This window comes from Hypanus sabinus, chromosome 10 (genome assembly GCF_030144855.1).
Source record: "Hypanus sabinus isolate sHypSab1 chromosome 10, sHypSab1.hap1, whole genome shotgun sequence".
Taxonomy (NCBI): domain Eukaryota; kingdom Metazoa; phylum Chordata; class Chondrichthyes; order Myliobatiformes; family Dasyatidae; genus Hypanus; species Hypanus sabinus.
The window spans coordinates 96748068-96768465 of NC_082715.1; the positions used below are offsets into that span (position 1 = coordinate 96748068).

Here is a 20398-nt window from a genome sequence, read left to right on the forward strand (position 1 = left end):
ACAGCATAGTCCTGCAAAAAAAAAACAAAATTATGTTGGCCTCACACTCTGATTTGATGCTGTTGATTGAGTAGTTGGAAGGCACCAGAAAGAACCCCCCTGCTCTTCAGAGTCTTAGGATATCTTATATTTTTTCCTGAAAGAACTGACATCACTTTACAGTCTAATATCGTTTTGCTGTGATCCTAGGCATGAATTGTCACCTTTACAGATCGTGAGAGGAAATTCATTCTCAAACAATTTTGGGTTTTTTTGCCTGGAACTTTAATGGCAGGAGCTTCTTCCACTTATGTGCTGTTCGGCCAGCACAAGATATTCTTTTTCCACAGTGCTTTCACTGCATGGTCATTTTTCGTTCCCTGCTGCTTTAGCCACGGCTTGACATGTCATTTTTCAAGAGACAAAGACTTGTCGCCTGATTATTATAAAAATTGAAAGTCAATTTGCCTTTGTCATTAGGCACCACTAAACTTAAAACGAAGCACTGCTGCTTCAAATGCAATTAATGCTCATGTGCAGAACCATCAAATAATATCTATTTGCCAGTGAGGCAGGGAGCAATACGGTCTATTTCAATGGTATTGCTAAGTTTTTGAAAATAGAGCTCTCTAAAATTCTTTCCCTCTAGGGCTTTGCTATTAAAGAAGAATATATTCTGAAAAAAAAGAATTTTACCTCCTTACCCCAGTTAATCTGCAATTGATGGCCAGATCCTTGAGAGAAATAGATGACTCCCATAGGAAGGTATGATTGGCATTATTATGGCAACAAAGTGTTATTGGTGAAGCCTTCAGGTCTCAGGATTCATATACCTGCAGACAGAAGAGATTGTTCATTAGTGCCAGGAATAAAATATACTATATTTATTGATCTCATTCAGTCTAGAATTCCAGAATCTTTTTCTGGGATTTGGATTTGTTTCATGAAGAAAGAGAAAGCACAGTTCGGTGGATATACTGAATCTTAATTGGGAAGGTCTCCTTCTGCACTTGTTTTTTCAAAGAAACCCACAACTCTGGCCAAAGCTTCAGTTACCTCACTCTTGCAACTGAATCTGTCCGTGTGTTCTGAATGCTCACTTTAAACCTGGATCCTCACATGTGATTCACAAGCAAATAGTCATTCTTATTATTTTATTATTTTAAAAGCAACTTGATTATGAGGAGATAAAAATATAAAAGTAGAACTTTCCAGTCTTTTATTCAAAAAATTTGGTTGGCGCAAGGAGGATCAAGAGGAAAAAACTTTTTTTTCCAAAGAAGAACACACGAAACAGTGGAATGAAATTAGCCTATTGACCCCATAGAGCTCTACAAACAACGTACAATGTGCTTCAGCGTGACCTCAGGCCCACCCACTCCATCTCCTAATGGAATAAACAGGAATGAAAATACTGGAGTCAATAAGCGAATCGACTAAAGCCTGTTTAGGATATATATTCTGTTCAAGGAACTATTTACCCACATAGGATTTAGTCATGTATTTTGTTCATAAATGAAAATGTGATCATGTGTAGGAATCCATCCAAGCAGAAAAAATAAAGAATCTCCACTGTCTGAAACCAAATTTTCTTGGCTTCTTGAGCAGAGTAAAATCAACAGAAGACCCAACATAAAATCATGACCAACTGCACATCACAAGTGTAAACAGCAAAGCAATTTTTTATATTCCAAAAGTAAACTTAAAACTTCATTCACAATAATAATATATACAAAAGAAGAAACAGCGTAAAAACATGTTACATTTATGGTTGTTACATTCAATAGGATAAGCAAGCAAACAAACAAAAAAAAACACCAGGCCACTTTTGCTGCCTCCTAGGGTGATAATCTTTTGTTCAAGGGGTTTCATCATCCAGCTCTGACCCTCCATGTGTGGTAGCAGAAGGAGTCTATACTGTGGTCCTTCCCCACAGAGACTTTGCATTGGCTGCACAGAGTTTCAGTGCATCCCTCAGTCTGCAGCATTTTTTTGCCAATATCTTGCTGAGCTGGAAGACCAACAGGTTTTGGGCAGACTAAAGGCATCCTTCACCAAGTTGGTGACCTATTAACAGCTCCTGATGTCCATTTTGCTGTGTGTCACGGGGCACGGCGCATAAGTGAGAACAGACCTCTGTTATGCAGCTAGTGAGGATGAACAGGTCATGGACAGGGTCCTGTTACCTCTCAACAACAGGTCAGCTGGATGCTGCACACTACCTGCCATTTGTGGAACACCTTCTTTGCAAATCCACAGTCTGCACATAGGTAGGCGATTGAGTCTTCCCCACCACAGTCATTCCAGGGGAAACATACATTGTCACCTGTAGAGGAAGGCTCTAGTTCTGAGAGTTCCCCTCACTGAATGGCAAGCAAAGTCCTGGTGCTTGTTAGTGAAATCTGGCAATGAGGCATTCTGCTCAGGAAACCACCGCACCCTGTTCATACCCCTGCCGCACAGTACCTGCAAGGCGATCTGCACTGACCACTGCCCAGTGGACTTACAGTCAAAGGTGTTTACTTGGAAGTGCTTTCCACAAATGATAGGCAGTGTGTTACATCCAGCTGACTGGACGTTGAGAGTTAACAGGGCCAGGCATATCTTCTGCAACACCCAGGACAGGGTAAAACCTTAGTACATCTTGACACTCAGTGCAGACATACTTTGGATCAACACACCAGTTGTTACAGCCACACACGACATTGGTCATCAGGATGAGGAAAACTTTTGCCCCCATTCTCTGGGGACTTGTGCATCATGACCCATTGCACTCACTGAACCTTGGACCATCAGATAAACTGGAAGATGTGACAGGTGTTTACTGAGGAAGTGGAGTTGGATACAGGCCACACCTGTGTGCCAAGTACACCAGGCCTGAGAGCACACCAGATCACTGAGTTCTTCCTAGTTATTGACAGCGTGTGCTGGTTTCATAGACCCAATTTTTGTTTGACCTTCCCAATCTGTTCCAGCCAATGTCTAAGCTGAAAACATGTTAAATACACAGAGACATGATTTCTCATATATTGTAGAGCCATGATTAGTACTCCCTCTCTTTGTGCACTTCAGTTCAGAATGCTATTTGCTTGCATTTATTTTTTTCATGATTTCTCTTTTTTTCTACATCGGGTGTTGGATGGACTTCTTTTAATGGATTCTTCTGGGTTTCTTTGTTTCCTGCTGCCTGTTATGAAACGAATCTCAAGGTTGTATGGTGTATACATAGAAACATAGAAAATAGGTGCAGGAGTAGACCATTCGGCCCTTCGAGCTTGCACCGCCGTTTAGTATGATCATGGCTGATCACCCAACTCAGAACCCTGTACCTGCTTTCTCTCCATACCCCCTGATCCCTTTAGCCACAAGGGCTATCTCATACAGATTTTAGTTAAACTGTACTTTGAACATTGAAATTTTCTCTAACAGCTGATTTATGTCTATTACATGGTGTAATAATCTTGCTTACCTCCTTGTTCATTTGGTGTCAAGTTCATGGGTATGAACATCTTTGTAGACCTATTCTGGGCCTAAAATATTGATGCAACTACAAAGGCACACCAGCGGCTATGCTTCATTAGGAATTTAAGGAGATTTGGAATGTCACCAAAAACTAGTAGTTTTTTCTACTGCGCACAGGACTGGAAAAAGATGCAGTCTCAGCCAGCTCCATTATGGGCAGTAGCCTCCCCACCATCAAGAGCATCTTCAAAAGGTGGTGCCTAAAGAATATGGCACCCATCATTGAGGATCCTCACAACCAGGACATGTCCTCTTCAGATTACTACCATCAGAGAGCAGGTACAGGAAACTGAAGACACACATTCAACGTTCCTTCCCCTCTTCCATTAGATTTCTGAATGGTCAATAAACCCATGAACACTACCTCAGAATTCTTGCTCTCTTTTTGTACCAATTACTTATATTTTAATACAGCATTGTATGTGTGTGCATATATATATATATTACTATTATAAATTAATTATGTATTGCACTGTAATGCTGCAACAAAACAACAAATTTCACAATATATGTATGTCAGTGATAATAAACCTGATTTTGATTCATTTCTCCCTTTTCTCATTGAGCTTCCCAGCCAAAAAGAAATAAGATTAGCAACAACATATTTAGACATTGGCTCTTGGTGCGTCCCTATTGTATTTCCAAACAGTTCTTCAATTGTGCAGACTGAAATTCTCTGCCGTTTACCAAGGAAAATTGTAATTGAAAAGTAAATTCAGAAAACATTAGTTACTGATCTAGCTGTCTTTTGCAAAGGTAATGACTGCAGTACATACTTCTAACAATTTTAAAGTAAATAATTTTAGCTAATGAGCGTGGGCCTGGCTTTAAAAGAAAATACATAAGATTGACACACGATAGTAGCTTTGATGTTACTCATACCTAGACACTTCACAGAGAAAATGTTTAACCTTTGTCACACCACAGAGGGTTTTTATTATAAATATTAAAAGTACATTAAATAACACAGATAATTAAATGCAACAACACTGCAAGTTTAAATGATCTAGTCCTTTGTGCTGAGTCTAATTTTATCCTGGGATCATGGCGAGGGAAGGAATAAAATGTTATGAAAAAATGTTACGTGAGATGCTTGATGCTGCAATAATTCCACATTTGTGAGCTGGGTTCACCAACTGTTATTACCGTATGCTATTGTTTATGCAGATGTAAAAACTTTAGGCATGTTATATGAGCCATAAGAGGAACCTTTGTGGTAACCTTTTTGAAGGATATCCAACTCACCCAGGAGGAGGGAGACATCTAAGAGAAGGAGAGATGCTGAAGGTCACTCAGTTAGTCAGAGCCAATCTGGCTGCTGGAAGTGAGCCCCTTATATGGTCCATCGGCTTCCTTGACTTGGCTGTGTTTCCTTCTCTGGAGGCTGTTATGCAAGGTGCTGCAGTTCTGCAATTGAAGTCTTATAGCATGAAGATTATCACGGGCTATTGGTGGCAGAATGACAGCAGTTTTTCCCATCCAGCAGGTTATGGCCTATCCCAACAAGCAAAAGAAAAGTCATCCTTAAAAGACCTTAGTAAACATTGATGTGACCATCAATAGCACTCACTAGACTTTGATATTGAACATCACTCCCAAACAAGCAAAATTACAAATATAATTTTTAAACTGCAGCACCAAGGAGTAATTCTGGTATCCTTTAACCAAAGCAATATAAATGAAGCATTACAATATTTTTCAAATGTTTTGAATCAGAGAATCATGTAGAATAGAAATTAGCCATTTGGCCCATCAATTCTGTACCAAAAGGGCCTTCGGTGGCACTTCTTTTCAAAAATGTACTGGTTAGGGTTAGTAGGTTGTGGCCATGCTATGCTGGTGTCAAAACTGTGATTACACAAGTAGGCTGCCCCCAACACAAGTCTCATATTACGTTGGTTGTTAACACAAAGCAACTTATGCCACTCTATGTTTCAGTGAACATGTGATATATAAATCCAATCTTCTTTAATCATTAAACCACATTTGAATCTGTTTCCAACATTAAACTAGTTCTTCTCCAGCTTACCAAGGTTCATAGAAAATAAAACAGTGCAGCACCATAAGGCCATTCAGCCCACGATATTGTGCCGACCACTAAAGCTATTCTAAGATCAATCTAACCCTTCTGTCCTACATAAACCACAATGGTTCTATCATCCATGAACCTGTCTAAAAGTTTCTTAAATTCCCCTTGCACCAGTCCTGGTAGGGCATTCCACACACCTACCACTCTCTATGTAAAGAACTTAACTTAGTCATCCCCACTATACTTTTCTCCAATTACCCTAAAATTATGCCCTTTGAATTAGCCATTTCCACACTGAAAATAAAGTCTCTGGCTATACGCTCTCTCTTTGCCTCTTACCATCTTGTATACCTGTAGCAGGTCGCCTCCTATCCTCCCTCACTCCAAACAGTAACGCTCTAGTTTGCTCAACCTGTCTTCATAAGGCATGCCCTCTAGTCCAGACAGCATCCTGTTAACTGGTTTCTCTGAACCTTAGAGATTTGCTGCTGTGCTTCTATGACCATACCTTTCACAAACAGTGAAAGGGTCTCTCACGAAACTGTGTTAACAGAAAAGTCAACATACACTCAGTCCCTACTTTATTAGGAAGCTCCTGTACTCATACACTGAGTGTATGTTTGTGGTCTTCTGCTGCTGTAGCCCATCCACATATTCAACATATTCTGCATTCAGAGATGCTCTCTGCACACCACTGTTGTTACGTGTGATTATTTGAGTTACTGTCGCCTTACTGTCTGAACCTTGAACCAGTCTGGCCATTCTCCTCCGATCTCTGTCACTAACAAGGCACTTTCACCCACAGAACTGCTGCTCACCGGATTTTTTTTTTGCTTTTCACACCATTCTCTGTAAACTCGAGAGACTGCTATGCATGAAAATCCCAGGAGATCAGCAGTTTCTGAGATACTCAAACAATATCTCCTGGCACCAATAATCATTTCATGGTCACAGCCACTTAGATCACTTTTCTTTTCATTCTGATGAATGAAGAAATGAACGTCTTGACCATGTCTGCATGTTTTTTTATGCATTGAGTTGCTGCATAGGATTGGCTGATTAGATATTTGCATTAATGAGCTGGTGTACAGGTGTACCTAATAAAGTGGCCACTGTGAGTATACCATATAGCATTTTGTTACATTGGAAAGGAAACAATGAATGGACAGTAGTTTCTTTTCAATTCCCCTTATCTTCAGATTGTGATGTTTAAGAGAAGGTGCACACATCATATAAAGTTTAACGTGTCATTTAGGGTAAAAGAATTACACAAAAATTGTCAAAATACACAAAAATGGAACTTAATTGTGTCTGTGAATTTCAAAGTCCGTCCTCTTTCAGATTAAGTACATTTTGAATCACAGAGTGCTACTCTTATTTTAGGCATAGCTGTTGGACGTTTAATTCCATTTGAACAATTTGTAAAGGAACAACACAAGAACATTGAATGACTGAGAGCAAAATGTAAAGAAATACTTGTTTAAAAAACACAAATAAGTTATTTTAGACTATGGACTGATGGACATGTGAAAGTTGAATTTCCACTTAGTGGTACTTTCTATATCATAAAAAACTATATATTTACATCATTTTATTAACAAAGGTCCTTGAACAAAGTTCTCATCCTATGTTAGCAAAGGTATATCATTAAGTTAATTAGCACATAGTTGTTTAGGAGATTAATGTTCTAGTGATTAAGAGTTGTTTAAGTTGTCCATCTGTTGGTGGTCTGCTGTCTGCCTATCATTCCCACTGGGAGAGGTCTGGTTGTGATGTCTTTAACCCACCCACCATGCTATTATCCTCCCTTTTACAGATCCCTTCACTATCTCCCCAGTGACAAATGACCATCTTCATTGCTGGCCTCAGTAGTGACTGATTTATATAAACGAAGGGGGAGCAATGGGTCCTATAATAGTCAGGCAACAGAATCTACAAGTAGCCAGTACCATTAGATCTAAACAGTTTACTAAGAGGATGGGCCCAAGTGAGAAATGGATATCTTAAGCAAACCACTGAAAGATTTGATGACAGACCACTACTCCGCCTTGATAAAATAAATAACTGCAGCCTCAAGACTGGGGATTTACTTTAGAATTAACTGAGGACTCCTTGCCCACATTAACCCAAACAGTAATCTTATGAACAGTATATTTAAATTGAAAGGGAGTCCCTTGGTACAGCAACATTTCTTGCAGAGAAAGTCTGAGTATTGGTACTGATGCTGAACTTCTAGTCACAATGGATTCATGCAGTCATCGTGAGAAAAAAAGGTATATCCTGTGTCTCATTTATGTAAAATCTAAATCCTGAAATTGGATTCAAGATAAATGCTAGCCCTTCCCTTTGCCTGTAAGAAGTCATCAGCTGAAGTGTCATAGCTTATATGGGGAGCCAAGGTCACAGTATCTCGTCCAATGCATGCTTTCCAATGGAATTAGTTAAGCAAACAACCTTGAAATGTTTTAAATCCTCAACCTTGTTTTCACAACTCTCTGTAGTCTAACCTCTTCCGATCTCTGCAATTCTCTTTAGTTCTTCAACCCTTTGCCAGCTCCAGTAACTTTACAGACCCTGAATTTAAGTATTCCACCACAAACTACACCTTCAGCTAGCTCAGATCTAGCCTTTAGTTTTCCTGACAAAACATCCTCATCATCCTCAATTAAGTAGCATTTTTGTTTTGAAAATGCACCCCTGAATCTCCTTAAATGTTTTGTTACATAAAAGATGCTATAATTTTTTTTTTCCACAAATGATCTCAGATTAAATTGGTGGTGCAGTGGGAGCCAATGTAGATTCTTTGTGTGCCTGCACCACTATAGTAGAATATTCTGCAAAAAAGCCAACACAAATATGCAAAACGCCATCTACAAGTTCGCCAATGACACCTTTTTTGTTGGTAGAATGTCAGATGGCAACAAGGAGGCATACAGGAGTGAAATAGATCAGCTAGTTGAGTGGTGTCACAACAACAACTTCAGTCTCAATATCAACAAGACCAAGCAATAGATTGTGGACTTCAGGAAAGGGAAGTTGGGAGAACACACATTGAGGATCAGCGGTGGAGAGCGTAAGCAGATTCAAGTTCCTGGGCATCAATATCTCAAAGGATCTGTACTGGGCTTAGCCCATTGGTGCAGTTAGGAAAACAGCACTGTTGGTGAATGCTCTGGACTTATATAAATAAAGCAGATGTCAATTCAAGCAAGAATCGATCTTCAGACCTTAACATAAGTTGTAAATTGCAAGCAACAAATTGAAGTTAAAAACATGCCTTTGCAAATAAACAATAGTCTGTGGAGCACAGGCTGGAACACTGTACCGAGTTATAGTTTGCAAAATGGTGACCAATATTTCACATATGCATTAACCAAATATTAAGATAATGAGATCAAGTTAATTGGCCTCCATTAATCCAGGCAACTATGGGTTTAATTAATTTACACCATTGTAAACAGGTTCAACAAGGTTTGCAGACCAGATGGGCACTGTCACTTAGCACATCAAATAGCTAATCTATCAATAGTTGGGCATCTTTCTCTCTATCCTCATAAGTTCTTAGAATATCTGTGTTAGTTAATTTCTCCCGGCAATGGTATTTGAACATTCAGAGATATCTCACACTGTGTATATGCAATTCAAAGGAAGTACTGTCAACCCAAAGTACTGAAGTAAAAAGTTTGATTGTAAGTATTGAAATTGTATTGAATCACTGTGTTCTACGATCTTAAGAGTATAAAATGTGATGTACTTTTGGGTTTGGGTTCTACCAAGAGAGTCTACAAGAGGATGTCTGTCATGATGAATCAAGACTTCCATATTCAAACTTTCTGCAGTTTCTCCAGCGACTTAGCCACAGTCATAACAGGCATGTCAGTGGCTCTACTTTGTTAGGAGTTTGTGGAGATGTAGTATTTCACCAAAGACTTACAGATTTCTACAGAAAATGCAGTGGAGAGCATTCTGACTGGTACGGACTCTCCAATGTACAGGACTGCAGAAGCTGCAGAGGATTATAGACTCAACTACCTGTATCAGAGGCACAACCCTCCCTTGCATTGAGAATATCTTCAAGAGGCGTAACTCAAGAAGGCTGCATCCAACATTAAGGATCGTCACCATATGGTTCATGCCCCCTTCTCATTACTACCATCAGAAAGAAGGTATAGGAGTCTGATGACCCATAATCAATTATCTTCTTCCTTTCTGCTATCAATTTGCTGAACGGTCCATGAACAGCCCCTATTTATTCCTTCTTTCTCAGTGTTTCAATGTTTCCATTTTATATCAGAGAATGTATACAATATGCAACTTAAGATGTTTACTCTCCACAAAAAAGAAAAACCTTAAAGAATGAATGACAGAAAAACATAAGAACCCCAAAGTGCCCTTTCCTTCCCATGCACAAGCAGCAGCCAAAGCATCAATCTTCCCCCCCACTTATTCCAGCAGAAAGTATCTGCTCCCCCACCACCCAACAGCAGAGAGACCATGATCTACAGTCCATCTAAAACTACTGTTCACCAATCAGTTCAATATTCCCTAGGCTCTCTCTCTCTCTCACTAACAAGGGAGAGAGAGGTATCACTCCTTCCACAGAGGAGGCCAACAGCTCATTGTTTCAAAGTTACAGTCTGCAGCACCACTCTTATTTCAAGTTGTCCGACTTGAGAATTAGCAGCAAGCTCTCTCTCAGCATCGAGAGAAAGAGAGAGAGAGAGAGAGAGAGAGAGAAAGCGAGCAATTGCCTGAGTGCAGAGGCATCCAATAGCCGCATACACTGTTTTGACGTTCTGATCTCTCAAAATGCTTCAGTTGGCGAAATTGGCAGGGACTCAAGTCATCCACAGGGCCGTGCAAGGCCACACCCCAAAATGGTGCCTCTTCCAAGCTGCTCCTGGAGATATCGAAAATGCCTGATTGGTGAGCTCCAAGAGCAGGAACCCATCGCCATGAAGAGCCACAGTTTGAGTGCAGCTGTAGATCATGGCCTCCAACAGGACCCCTAGCCACCTTGAAAAGGAAAGAAGAGGCATTAGAGAGAAGAAGAATTTAATCTGTTTCCCAGATGGGCAGGGAGAAGTTACTCTCTAGCGCCACCTTTAGCTCTGTACTAGTTACTTATTTGGTTGTAATATGTAGTAATTTTACACCTTTCACTGTACTGCTGTCACTGTTGAGGCCTCCACTGGTCAGAGTTGACCATGGATATTGAATCCTAGCTGTCTAGATATGCAAGCCTTGGCAGTACAATATGGAGAACAAGCTGTTACCCATGTAGCAAGCCCCTCTCTCCACACTATTGATGAACCCAAAAGAACGGCAGAGACCGATGCAATTTGGTACCAGCGGCGTTGCAGGAGTTGCCAGTCAGCATTGAACTCAGTGCAGGATTGCCTAAGGGACCCCAGCTCCATATTATTCCCTTGGGGCTTACTTCCAAAGCCTTCCCCATGCGTGGGTACAGCTGCAAGGCAGCAGAGGATTGAGATCAGAGTTTTCCTTCTCCTAGATGAGCTGCCAATCAAGGCTGAGGAGACCCATCAGCCTGAAGCAACTGGTTTTAAGGCAACAGTAACCCACTTTTTCCCCTTCTGTCAGTACAATTGGCTTAGCAGTTGAGCCATACGTGAAGGCCAGGAGCTGGACTTGGTTGTCAGAGGCTATATGAGCACATGCCACCGGGAGCATTTAATAGGTGCTTGTCCCCATTCCCTCCCCCAGCTATAACAGCATTAAGGAACTACTACTGCCACTAAACAACAACATTCACATCATTTACTTTAAGTCAGTGATAATGAAACTGATTCTGAAATCAGAGTGGGGAATGATTCAAAAATTAGATCATGAGAGGCAAGTAGTAAATGGTCTGGAGGGTTCGTAGTAGGCTCAAGACATGATTCTCTGGTAAGGTGAGACGATACAATCAATTACTGTAAACTGGTGAAGGGTCTGACAGGAATCTGTGGGAAGTGGATAGGGGATAGTGAAATACAAGTCTAAATCACAAAGGATTTGACTCTAGGAAGATCCATGCACTAGACTCCACAGCCACAGATTGGTTAAGCCAGTCCCCACTTAAATCCTGCTGACCTCAAATGTTCTGGTTATCTCTGTGCATGATCTAGCTATTTAATTAGCACATATCCATATGTTTCATCATCATCATCAGGTGCCAGGCCCAGTTTGAGCTTTGACTGCCATGACACACACACTCCTGTTTCGGGTCAAGTAGATCAATTCATCGGTATTCATTTCCAGTTCTCTGGCTGCTGTCTCCATTATCATTTGACTTTGCCTTCCTCTTGCTTTCTTCCCTTCAATCTTTCCCATAATTACTATGCATTCTAACTGCTCTTTCCTAAGCACATAACTTCAATGAAGTTATGTTGCCTTTTCATGATCTCATACATGATTTTTCATTTTGTGTTTGCTCTGTTCATGACATCCTCATCAGATATCCATATCTTTATGAACATTAAATATAAATATTCAGAAATATTAATTTTATGCTATGTATATGACTCTATAATTCTATGATTCTAACCTGCATGGGAAGCCCCCATCATGAGCTGCATTCTGCTACTTGGTTAAGTTCCTTTACTTGGCACAAAATAAATGTGTGAGATGGTAGTATTTCTTGGCCAGGCATACCTCTCCAATGCTATATTTAAGACTGCCAAAACAAAACTGCACTGTACATTTTATGGAACTGTTGTCAGGCTTCCTCAGGCATAATAGTGCAGTGGTTAGCACCACATTTTACAGTGCAAATGACCTGGGTTCAATTCCAGCCACCACCTTTAAGGAGCTGGTATGTACTCCCCGTGACCGCTTGGGTTTCCTCTGCGTGCTCCGGTTTCATCCCACAGTGCAAAGACGTACCAGTTGGTAGGTTAATTGGTCATTGTAAATTGCCCTGTGATTAGACAGGGATTAAATCGGGGGATTGCTGGGCAGCGTGATTGAAGCACCAGAAGAGCGTATTAATGCTCTTGCTATCTCAATAAGTAAATAAATAATAGCTGGTACTGAAGCTGGCCCTTTGTGAGCTCTTTGTGGGCATCTCCACTTTAGATCCAAAAATAGATTTAGCCTTTCAGCACCGAGTTGGTTTGCCTCCAGAGGGTTGTAGAATCAGCCAACTCCATCGTGGCCACTACCCTCCCCACCATCGAGGACACCTTCGAAAGACTGTGCATCAAGAAGGTGGCATTACTCGTTAAGAACCCTCACCAACTAGACATGCTCTCTTCTCAATACCACCATCAGGGAGGAGATACATGAGCCAGAAGACATTCACTCAATGTTTTAGGTACCTTCCCCTCCACTATCAGATTTTTGAACGGTAAAATGACCCAGGAACACTGCCTCACTATTTTGCAATCTTTTCACACTATTTATTTATTTGTTTGTTTGTTTACTTCAGATTGCAACCAATAGCAATTTTATATGTATTGCATTGTACTGCTGACACAAAATATCAAACATCATGACATATGTCAATGATAGTAAGCCGGACTCTGATTTGGAGGGCTTTCAATCTTTCATGAAACATAATACAAAAATAACTAAGAAGCACTTGTAGAGAATGGATTTTGATTCATGATGTCAATAAGCTTCCTTTGTAACCAAAGTTCTTGTTCCACTGGAGAAGTTGTTGTTATACCATTTCAGCAGCTCATGCTGATTGAAACCATTGAACTAACGTGACAGTTAATTTTGTTGATGCATGCCAGTTTCCTGACGATTGTACTTCAGGCAATTGGATTGTACTGTTGGTGCAAACACTCTACAGAGTATCAGCCTACATAAATGGATAGTAGTTACAACCCAGTGTCATGGGCTGCAAAAGCATAAAGTCCTGTGTTTGTGTGATCCTTGACTGTTGCTTGGATAATGCTCATGCTATCAATCAAAGGACAATGAGTTAAGCTGTGTAAAGGAGACAAAATAATTAAAAGCAGGAGTGGGCCGTTCAGCTTCTGACACCACATACAAGCTCCTTACAGGCACTGGCTGGAATTGAACCCAGGTCGTTTGTACTGTAAAATGTGGTGTTAACCACTGCACTATTATGCCCAAGGAAGCCTTTACGGACAACATTTCCGTAAAATGTACAGTGCCATTTTGTTTTGGTATTCTTAAAGATAGCATTGGAGAGGAATGCCTAGCCAAGAAATACTGCCATCTCACACATTTATTTTGTGCCAAGTAAAGGAACTTAACCAAGTAGCAGAATGCAGGACATGATGGGGGCTTCCCATGCAGGTTAGAATCATAGACCTCTTTTACCTCTGCACCATTTTCCTACACTAACCCATATCCAATGATTCCCATAATACCTAAATATCATTATCTGCCTTGAATGTGGTCAGTATCATAGCCTGTCTTGGTAGATGATTTTGGGTGAAGAAATTCCTTCCTAAAGGCATTCTCAATGACTGATGGCTCATTCATAGTTGCTGACAGAGTCAATGCTGTTATTGCTGCATAAGTTCTGACTCTATGAAAACAGCTTGGGCAGAAGAAATCCCTTGTCCCCCAGATCTCATCCCATGGAGCAGTGTGGCCCCAAAAGAAGGCCTGTAACTGGCTAATTATAAATGTTCATTCTGTTGCCTGGTAAGGAACATTCATGTGTTGAGGATGAAAGCTGTAACACATGCCCACTCCAAGAACATATACATTGGCGGAAGCCAAGGTGACTTAAGGTTCCCACATATGGTCTTCCTGCTCCTGTAGGTCCATGGAGAAGCTGACAAGAACACAAGAAATTAGAAGCAGGACTGGGCAATCAGGTCACTCAAACCTGCCATCTCTTTCAATATGATCATGAGTGAACCATCCCTGGCCAGGACTCTCCCCTTCTCAGTTCCATAAGGTCTTCTCTGATAGAGAGGAGGGTATCCGCATCTTTGCTAATGCAGCTGCGCTCACCTGAGTGTGATGTGACACAGATGGTTCTAATAGAAACATAGAAAATAGGTGCAGGAGTAGGCCATTCGGCCCTTCGAGCCTGCACCGCCATTCAGTATGATCATGGCTGATCATCCAACTCAGAACCCTGTACCTGCTTTCTCTCCATACCCCTTGATCCCTTTAGCCACAAGGGCCATATCTAACTTCCTCTTAAATATAGCCAATGAACCGGCCTCAACTGTTTCCTGGGGCAGAGAATTCCACAGATTCACCACTCTCTGCGTGAAGAAGTTTTTCCTCATCTTGGTCCTAAAAGGCTTCCCCTTTTGTCAGGAAGATGAGATTAAGGACGTCCTTGATTTATGCTGTAAGATTCAACTATATTTCTGAGATTCTATAAGGTTGATGATCTCTATCACACAATGGGCATGTAGCTCACAATATTTATTATATTCAGGGAAGTATAGGGAAGTGCATAATTCCAATAACCTTGGGTGCTGTAATCTTGGTCGCAATAATCTTGGGTGCTGTGATCTTGGTCGCAATAATCTTGGGTGCTGTAATCTTAAATCTCCTGTAATATGTTTCTCATGGGTTTCTTGAGAATTCTCTGTTGCATGCTCACTCCATCCAGGGAAAGGAGTGGTAACTCCATCATAAATCAAATTTGGTTGTATCAGAATATCTTCAGTGCGAGCAGTTAGACTGTAAACAGTGTAGAGTGTGTGATACAGAAAGAGTGGAGTACAGTAGTGATTGACACTTTAAATAAGCTTTAGGTGTTCTGCATGAGAATAGCAATACTCAGATTAACATTGTTGGAAGTCTTGTTGACAGAAAGTGTTAGATATTGCAATTCTTAGGGAGAATTTAATGCAGGAAAAACTTATCAAAATCGCCTCATAAAATGAAGACATAATGTTGCTACAGATACTCACACACCCCGAAACAAGAACAAAATTAATTCACTCCACCTTAATATGATGCGTGATAGCACAATATTTTTCTTGCAGATACACTGACAAATTTCTAACATATGAAAAAACCTTCAGAGTTTTACACAAGACAGCATTTTGTTACCATTTTTTGTCTACTTTTCCACGAGATAGCCACGAAGAATATAAATTTAAGCATTCCGTTTGCATTAAAGTGAAGGAGTAGGTAGCATTTGTTAATACAGGAGCAGCCTGAACTGCCTGTAGGAATATTGTCATTTGTCTGTTCTAGACACAAGTGGAGTAGGTGTGAGGCTGGGGAATGTTGTTAATTTACGTCTGTAAACACTCCAGTTTCACTGTGTTGGGATAACATTCACGTGCCTTGGAATGCTCCCAGTGTACTGAGACAGAGACCTCACAGGAAAGCCCTCACAGCTTCCAGTTGATGCAGATGCAGACAATTGTCTGGTATGTGTACACTAATTGAAGCCGGCAGCCTGAATATCTGTGGCTTTGGTGCACAAGGGCAGGCCTGACGATACATGAGAAAGCGCAGTGTGGCTGAATTTTGGGGGAGGAGTGGCATTTGGAGGGGGGGCGGTCATAGGGGAAGTTGTTCCTCAATTACCCAATGAGGTGGCAGGAGTGTTGGCCTGACAATGGGTAAGCTGAGAGCTGGGAAACAACAGGTGACAGGCTTAGTTCTAATTGTTGACCCGGAGTTCTAGTGATTTTCAGAAATGTGAAGCTTTGAGATAAGGAGATGAGAGCAGTAATGTGTCTTTGGTTACTAGTCTACAACACATGCAGGAAAATCACCTACCTCTGCTGTTCAAAACCAGTACATTCACATTCTTCTTTCTTGTCCTCTCAGAAATGTAAAAGTTTGGTCACATTTTTAGCACAATTATTTTGTGCATATTTACATAGGATGGAAATGTGTGAAATGGTAAACAGTAAACAGAAACACAAGACGATACCAGAAATTAACCAATACTTGACAGCCGCAAGCATAGCATCAACTGTATCTTTTTCTAATGTGTTTAGCATCGGGCAGCAGTACTACTGGTTCATAAACAACAGCAACACATTTTGGGGTGCTTTCTGTGGAAGAAATGTAAGTGAAAGTAAGGAGCCTAGTACTGGGATTTACTGAAATATTACCAGTTATGAGACCCAGAACAAATCCAGAGTTGTTGTAGGGTAATTGGGAGAAATGTTCATAATTCACAACCACCAAAATTGAGTTGGGGTTTTGCTTTAAGAGGCTGGTCTGATGTGATGACATTGTTATAAAAGGATTTTTGCGCACTTTGGTGTGTAGTTTTTGGAGTTCAATAAACAGTGTTATGGCTTTTCTGAACATAAAATGCCTCACTTCATATTATTTGTGAAGACCTACATTAAAGGCCCTAATGCTCCCGGACAATTCCAACTTAGTTGCTTTGAAACTGACAGAGTTTTGGGAGCAAAATGTCATTGCTTAGCTTGTACAAGCATAGGCCCAGTTCCATTGCAAGAAATCACCACCAATGACACCAAATTCTACTACGTGGTAGTGTCACTTAGCAGTTCCACGGCTGCAAGAATGGTGAGAATGCCACCCACCTGAATGCAGGAAATATCGATCACTGAAATCTCACCTTTTACAGACTTCTGGACTATCAGTCTGTGCCCATTTGGTGGGATTACCAACGTCTTACTGAGAAGACCAACCCTGATCCCACACACCCAACACTTATCAGCATGTTTAGCTTTCCTGCTGAAGGGGTTCAGCCCGAAACAACTGTACTCTTTTCCATAGATGCTGCCTGGCCTGCTGAGTTCCTCCAGCATTTTGTGTGTGTTGCCTGCACTCTCGTTGTAGCATTTACACTTTATTCTACATTGCTTCACCTTAATGCACTGTGTAATGATTTGAGCTATATGAATGGTCGCAAGACACTGTATCTTGGTACATGTGACAATAGACGAACACCAGTGCTAACACCAAAATCTCATGGATAGAAATTGGTTCACCCATCTGCAAACATAACTGGCTTCTGACACAGTGCTGTTGAAAGCAGTGATAAACTAAAGTAGAAGAGTTTTGTGCACATTACTCTGAATCTTAGTATTTCTCAACATATTTGCTGTATGCCCTCCATTTTGCCCTGTTTTACAATCTCCCTGAATATATTTTTCCGATCTAAAATATATTTAATCCAGCCATACAAGGCAGAGATACATGCTGCAGTGTTGAGGCCACCTTACTGAGACTATGAGGACAGTCTGTGCTACGACTACCCTTCTGCTGAGCCTTATGCTGGGAGTCAGCATCCCTGTGGAAGACTGCTCCCTGGGCAAGGCAGGCAGCCAGCCATCTCATGCCAAGGGAAGATTTACTCTATTACTTTTCCCAGTGGGAAAAATTTCCTTGTAATTTAGGCATCGAAAATAGATTGTCCCCTGATCAGATAATGTCAAACAGAACCTATATCTAACACAGAAACAATTACAAGTGAAAGCATGGGCTGATTTTTTTCAACTAGCAAGTTTCTGAAAGAATTTTAATGTACTTGCACATCTCTTGTGGTATTGCCCAAAGTGATACAGAGGATATGTTGACAAAAGAGATTCTGCAGATGCAGGAAATCTGGGGCAACACACAAAAAATAACTTATCAGATCAGGCAGCACTTGCAGATGGAAGGGGCATTCAACATTTTGGGCTGAGACCCTTCACCAGGACAGGAAAGAAAGAAGGAGGAGGAGGACGGAACCAAAAGAGCGGGGTGAAAGAGAGGAGCACACGCTGGCAAGTGACAGGCAAATCTAAGTGATGGGGGGAAGGTAAGAAGATGAGGGAAGGGAAAAAAAGGAATGTTATGAGAAGCTGGGCAGTGATAGGTAGAAGAGACAAAGGGCTGAAAAAAATAGAACTCTTGTCACAGGAAAGGAACAAAGAGAAGGAATGGAAACCAGAGGGTGAAGGTGTAGGTGAGGGCAGGTCATGAGGACTGCGGAGAGGAAGAAAAGCGGTAAAGGAGCCAGAGAGAGAGGGGAAGACAAAGGGGAAGCACTTCCCTAGGACTGTGCTGGGGCCAACCTGCACGTGTTGCCAGACTTCCGGCAAGGACACAATTCACCATCCCTAACCCACTTTGTAAGGCGGGAGGAACCCCACATGGTCACGGTAGAAATTCCTTACAACCTGCAGCAGGGATTGAGTCCTGATCAGTGATCACTGGCACTGTGAACTGATTGCAATTACTGCTATACCACCTATGTCACTGCAGTGGGAAATAAATTGCACTTACATAGCTCTCTCTATATAGAATAGAGCAACTAACAACAATAATTTAAACCAAAATGGTAATAAGTGAAAAGAGTAGATGAAATGGGGTGCACTGGAACCCTAAGAAAGCATCTCAAAGTAACTACATGATACCATATAAATGTGGACTCAGCTGACTTGATTATTAGTATATTTGCCAGACCTGATGTTCTGCAACACAATCAATCTTTGAGGGGAATTTTGATCTCTGCTTAAATCCCCAAATACTGCTGCTTTCACAAAATCACACGACAATGAAGGATTACCTCTAGCATAAATGCTCAGTACAGCTTCACTCCTTGTGGACCAGTCACTGGCATACATGCAGCATAAATTTCGTGGCTCCAACTCCTACAAAATTTGTTTATGGGACTTCACATCTGCTCTTCTGCTTAAGTGGCTTTAAGGTTATCAAAGTTACTCAAGCAATTTTGAAGAAGCCTTCATTTTAGTAATCTAGTACCAAGTAAATATTTGGAACAGTGGCCTTGCGGCATCGTTCAGCAACAGCATCTTATTTGTCTAACTGTTCTGATCCTGAACCATCCAAATGCTTTTCCCCATTGAAATTTCACATCACTTTTTTATGAGTTTTGTAGCAGGTTCTTTTAGAGTGAGGATGGAAAATGTTTTGAGTTTGCTGAGAAAAATAAAAAAAAAATAGGTAAAGTGAGAAATGTGATTTTTGCCAGGACCATCTGTGTGAAGAAAAAGTATGTGTGTGGTCCTTCAGTTCTCTGATCCTGTTTAAAAACTGATTTAAAATCTATTGCTGTTGGCATGTTTTTTCTGTTGCAAATCCATTAATAAATTGCTTGAACTCTTTATTCAGCTTTAAGTTTCTGTAATTCAAGCCTCTTGAGTTTGATTGGGATTGCTTTCTCCCTATTAAGACCAAAGATCTTTAAAAAAAAACATCTTCAGGCTATTGCTCAGTTCAAAACTATTTCCTGCATTTGGTTTCTTTATTATTGATTTTCTCCCTTTGTTATCACTTTAAGACTGAAATTGGAAATAAATGTAAGAAAGCAGTGAAATGCAAAATAACTGCACCCCCCCATATCACCTGACTAATTACCCCACAAGTGTGATGTCAATGAGAGAAGCATTTTCTGAAACCCTCAATAGCCTGCTCTTTTATACCACAGAATCTTACAATGTTACAGCAAACAGAGATGCTTTGGCCCATTGTGGCTGTGCAGGCATTTTAATAGAGCCAGACATTCCTTGCACTTTTCCTGGTGTTCTGTATTTTTATCAACCAGTTATTTGTTTACCTTTTGAGCGTTACTGTCAGATCGGGCTCTGAAAAACTGCTGGCTCAGTACTTTTAGCAATCCCTTTAAAACTGCTTTCTCTTGATACTGACCATTCTGTTAATCTGGTCTTATTAACCAATATCATTCAATTTTGAATGTGTACCAAATCTATTCAATAACCTGTTGTCTTCCAAGGGAAATTACTCCAACTTACCCAACCTCTCCAGATAACTGCAATTTCTCATTCCTGAAGCCATTCTAGTACATCTTAAAGCCTAGAAATTCCACCTAACAAGAGATACCAGGAACTGAATACTGTACATCCTAACCAAAGCCTAATGTGTCTTTGTTTGATTTCTTCATTTTTGTACTCAGTTCCTCAATAATTAAAACTAGGATTCCAGATACTTTGTATTGCTTTCTTAACACAA

The 20398-nt window shown here is 40.7% G+C and overlaps 1 long non-coding RNA gene across 1 annotated transcript in view; it reads right to left on the reverse strand.

Moving 5' to 3' along the window:
* Positions 1 to 682: 682 nt before the first annotated feature.
* LOC132400868 (uncharacterized) overlaps positions 683 to 20398 on the reverse strand; it is a 37162-nt gene continuing 17446 nt past the window's right edge. Inside the window, exons 3-4 of the long non-coding RNA XR_009514417.1 lie at positions 4747 to 4995; positions 683 to 812 (exon numbers count right to left, since the gene is read on the reverse strand). This is a non-coding gene — a long non-coding RNA (uncharacterized LOC132400868). The remainder of the gene's footprint in view (positions 813 to 4746; positions 4996 to 20398) is intronic.